Source organism: Elephantulus edwardii, unplaced genomic scaffold, assembly GCF_000299155.1.
Source record: "Elephantulus edwardii isolate Elephantulus edwardi_28Jun2011 unplaced genomic scaffold, EleEdw1.0 scaffold00002, whole genome shotgun sequence".
Taxonomy (NCBI): Eukaryota; Metazoa; Chordata; class Mammalia; order Macroscelidea; family Macroscelididae; genus Elephantulus; species Elephantulus edwardii.
The window spans coordinates 19,355,113-19,360,724 of NW_006399752.1; positions in this window are offsets into that span (position 1 = coordinate 19,355,113).

The following is a 5,612-nucleotide window of genomic DNA, read 5'->3' on the forward strand; positions in this document are numbered from 1 at the left end:
ACTAAATTCTGTTTCTTTCTGGCCTGACTATATCTGCTTATAAACCTTATTCATCTCCTTTTAAACTTTATTCTAAATCATTTCTTTAACTAATTTAGAGAAATTAGTCTTTTTCATCAGCTTATTTTTTACTTGTTTTGGTTTTTCTGTGATAATAAATGTGTTACAATGATATTAATAACACAGGCTTACAAAAATAAATTTGTTTATTTGCATCACTATATGCACCAAAAATATGTAAACAACCATAATATCCAACATTAATGGATTAATAAATCACAATATATACATATAATGGATTAATACTCTGACACAAAGAGATAAAGAGGACCTACATGTGTCATAATGTGAATGAACTTGGAGGTCATTACGCTGAGAAAATAAGCCAGACATAAGAGAACAAATATGGTATGACATAATTTATGATATTATCAGTTACATAGAAATATTTGTTAACAATAAACAGAGGCTGAAGGGAAGAGGAATTTTTTTTTGCTTAAAATGCATTGAATATGTGCTAAAGATTGTAAAAAAAATTTGGAAAATGATAGTTAACATGATTGTACTACTTGAACGAAATAAAGTCACTTTAGAGGAGTTGTGCTTCCAATCCTAAGGTATATGGTTCCTTTCTACCAGCCACAGTCACTCAAAAAATATAGGCAGTCTTCTCCCAAGTGATTTACTGAGTCTGAAGATCTTCTAGAGGGTCAGCTATGAGTCAATTCCTACTCAAGAGTACATAGAAACAACAAATAATGCAATAATTATTTCATTGTATGTGTTGTTGCTTTGTGCGATTGACTCATAATGACCCTCTACATACTAGCTCTGAATCCTGCTCTATTCTGAGCCAATCTCACTGTCTCTGGCCCACCTACCTTTATTGTCCCAGTTATTGTGTCTGATCGAGGGTCTTTCCCTCCTGCTCTATCCCTTGACTTTTCCAAGCACACTTTCTTTCTCCAAAGACTGGTCCCTCCTGGTTACATGCCCAAACTGTATGAGACAAGAGTCTCGAAACCCTTGCCTCCAAGGAGCAACTTGATTTCATCCTCTTCAGGAAAGACCTATTTGTTCTCTTGGCAGTACATAGTATCTTCAATACTCTTCTCCAGCACCACAACTCAAAGACATTAATTCTTTATCTGCCATGCCTCAGGCTGTTCGTTCATAGGGTCACTATGAGTCATCTACGACTCTACGGCACAAAACAACAACAACAACTGCCATCCTTAGTCATTGTCTGGCTTTCTGATGCACAGCAAGTAATTGCAAAGACCATAGCCTGGATCTGACACACCATCATCTCTAGACTGACACTTTTTCTCTTCAGCATTCAGTGTTTGTATACTATGTTAATGAAAAATAAATGGGTTATTTCCCTTATATCTTATCACATCTTGAATTGAGCAACCTAAAACTGTATAACTACTCAAGAAAGTATCAATATCCCAGATATTGTTTGCCTTCCTGACTGGTAATTTTATATAGTCTCAGAATAACTTTTTGAATCTAAGGTTGAAGCGTACTTATAGAGAGAAGGAAAAGGAAAAACAAAAGCAAACTTCTCTACAAATTTCTTCCTGTGTCATTTTATTAATACCTTGAAGAAGAATATGTAATATGCAATTGACAACCAAATTAACAAAGAAATCTGTCACGGAAATCGTGAAGTCAGAGTGTTTCTTAGAACCACAGATGTGAGACCTTGCCTCACATCTTAGCAGCCTAGATCAGTACCTGAAGAGGAACATCATGCTTGAGAAAGTGGAGTCAGGAAAAGATAGAAGACCCTCAACACAATAAATTGACACAGTGGTTATAACAATGGGTAAGCACAATGAGAGTGTGATGATGGAGCAGAATTGAGCCAGGCTTCCTCCTGTTGTAGATGTTGCTGTTGTTGTTGTTATGTGCCATCGATTACCTTCAACTCATAGTGACCCTATGTACAATGGCCCTAAACCCTGCTCTACCCTATACCAATCTCACTGTCTTCAACATACCTACCACCATTATCCCAGTAACTGAATCAATCCATCTCATTGAAGGTCTTCCACTCTTTCTCTGTCTCTCCAGCCTCCCAAGCACGACATCTCTCTCCAAGGACTGCTCCTTCCTTGCAACATTTCCAAAGTATATCAGACAAAGCTTCAGAATTCTTGCCTCCAAGCAGCAGCCTGGTCTCACCCTCTCCAGGACAAACTTGTTTGTTCTCTTAGCAGTCCATTCAACAGTCTTCTCCAACACCACAGCTCAAAGGCATCATCACTGTAAGTTGAAGGTGACTTAATGGTACCTAAAAATAAAATAGTTGCAAGAAAAGGAGCAAATGAATGAGTTTAGTTTTTGTTTTGTGTTGTTCTGGAGGGGTTGCTTTGCTTAGTGTGCAGTCGCCATTAGAACAGCTGGTAGAACACTGTTAAAAGGGTTAAGAAATTCTAAAATTTTTTGCCAATCAGAAAGGCATCGGTTCAAATCCACCAGCTATTCTGCTTTTGTGGATTTAAACACTTGAAAATATTGTGGCCTTACATGGTCCTTGTTAGAGTAAAAGTAACGGTTTTGGGTAGGTAGTGTTGTGAGGTACCGTCTCGTTTAACTCCAATTCATAGCAACTCTATGCATGACGGGAGGAAATTGTCCAATCTGGCTCATCATCACAATCTTATCAGTGGCAAGCACAAAGGCAATCCATTTCCTTGAAGGTCTTCCGTTATTTCATTGAACTATTTTTAAAATATTATTTTATACTGGTTTACTTACAGAGTTCATATACTTTTTAATCTATGATGTCTTTCTGTAGAGACATAATCCTCCAGGTAATACACTTAAAGTGTATTATTACATAGTATTTTTATAGTATTATATAGTGTTTTTAATTGTGATTTTAGTGAAAATTTACAGAAGAGATGGGTCTATTAATTCATTCATTCCATCTGTAGGGGCAGACATCTCCACATAATACACTTAAAGTATAAGACAAAATAGCAATACTCTTGTTTCTAAGGGGAACTCTGGTTTAACTTCTATCGATCATTCGGAAGACATTTATTCTGAAGGCATCCTTGTGGCATAACTTGCAACATGTACGTTATCATAAGAAGTACAACAAACTGACAAATGAGTGGTGAATGACTGGGGAGGTTGTTGAGTGGGACAGTTGCTATTGTTAAGTGCCATCAAGTCGAATATTATTTATGGTGACCCTATAGACAACTCTATAAACTCTATAAACATACAGAAATTATGTTCATTATAGAACAGAGTTCAGGTCTTTTGTTCCTAGGGTCTCTATGAGTTGTACTCGACTTGATGGCAATCAACAACAATGAACAACTGATCTGAACCGTGTCCTATCCTGTGCTATCCTCACAATCTCTGAAACACATTCTCAAGCCCATTTCTGCAGTTTCTGTGTCAGTCCACCTGGTTGTACTTTTTCTTCTTCGTTGCCATGCCTCCACTTTCCCAAGCTTGATGTCCTTCTCCAAGGAGTAACCTCACCTAGCAACATGCCCAAAGTATGTGAGAAAAATCTTCATCATCTTTGCACTATAGCAGCACTTTCTCCAAGGCATCTCTACTTGAACTTTTGACAGGCCATGGAAGAAGGATTAGCTATCCACTTCTAAAACAATGTTGTTGTTGTTGTTGTTGTTATGTGCCATCGGGTCGTTTGTGACTCATAAAGACCCTATGTACAACAGCCCTAAACCCTGATCTATCCTGTGCCAATCACACTGCCTCTGACACACCTACCCCAATTACCCCAGTCACTGAATCAATCCACCTCATAGAGGGTCTTCCCCTCTTACGCCATCCCTCCACCCTCCCAAACATGACGTCCCTCTCCAAGGACCTGTCCCTCCTTGCAACATGCCAAAAGAATGTCAGACGAAACCAGAATCCTTGCCTCCAAGGAGTGGTTTGGTTTAATGCTCTCCAGGATGAATCTGTTTGTTTTCTTGGCAGTCCATGGTACATTCAATACTCTTCTCCAGCACCACAGCTCAAAGGCATCAATTCTCTTTCTGTGCTCCCTAGTCATTGTCCAACTCTCTGATGCATAACAAGTGATTGCAAAGACCATGGCCTGTATCAGGCACACCTTAGTCTCCAGAGAGACACCGTTGCTCTTGAGTACTTTAGAGAGGTCCCCAACAGCAGACTTTCCCATTGCAATACATTTTTTTATTTCCTGACTGCTGGTGGCAAGAGTGTTTTTCGTGGATCCGAGCAAACTGAAGCTGTGAACAATCTCAATCTCTTCACCATCCATCCTGATGCTACTGATTGGTCCAGTGGTGAGAATCTTTGTCTGAAACAATAGGCCTCTAAAAACCCTATGCATGAGTGGAGTAGTCTCCATTAAACAAAGAGCAATGAGAAAGTTATTGTTTTATGTAAAATATTGGCTTTTGAGTGACCATACAGTTCTATGTCATATTTTGTTTAAGGAACTCTGTTGGGTGTAGTATAGAATGTATTTGTGTTGCTATAAAAGCCAAATACCTCCTGGGGCTCAAATCCACCAATGGCTCTGGAGGAAGATGAGAAGTCCCCTCTTGATAATATTTATGACCTCTGAAAGTCAAAGGACAGCCACCGTGAGTGGAAATGACTCAGTAGCAGTGAATTTGAGATTATATTTAAATAAAAATATTATTTTTGGAAAAACTCACAAATAAGTCATTTCAAAATATATAACAGACCTCAAAGTATCCATCAAAGATGAAAAATTGATAACATAAAAATGTATATAAAATTAGTGTAAATATGAGAATTCAAAATTTTTTTATCCATTATCATCTAAGTAATTCCTCTCCAATTTCTTCTTTTATTCAAATATTTTCCATATCAGAGACAACAACCCAGAGATATGATCATATAGTATTTAATATTGTGACATCTAAAATGATAAACTGGTGTTCCAGTTTAAAAAGCTGAATTATATTTGAAAGACATCATGCTTGGAAAAGTACAGGGTCAGTAAAAGGAAAAAGTGCTAAATTAAATGAATTGACATACAGACTTCAAGAATAGACTAAAAGCACAGCTGAGATTATATAACAGAAGTGTTGTTGTTGTTGTTATGTGCCGTTGAGTCCCTTGCAACTCATACCGACCCTATGTACAACAGCCCAAAACTCTGCTCTGTCCTGTGACAATCGCACCATCTCTGATACTCCCATCCCTATTAACCCAGTCACTGAATCAATCCACCTCATAGAGGACCTTCTCCTCGTGCGCTGTCCCTCCACCCTACCAAGCATGATGTCCCTCTCCAAGGACCGGTCCCTCCTGACAACATGTCCAAAGTATGTTAGAGCCTTAGAATCCTTGCCTCCAAGGAGCCGCCCGGCTTAACCCTTTCCAGGATGAATCTTCTTGTTTTATTAGCAATCCATGGTACCCGCAATACTCTTCTCTGGCACCAAACCTCAAAGGCATTAATTCTCCTTCTATCCTCCTTGTTTTCCCATGGCATTCAACAGTCTTGGCACCAGAAGCCAGGAAATTAAAAGGCGCATTGCCATGGGAAAGTCTGCTGTTAGGGACCTCTCCAAAGTGCTGAAGAGCAGTGGTGTCTCTCTGGAGACTAAGGT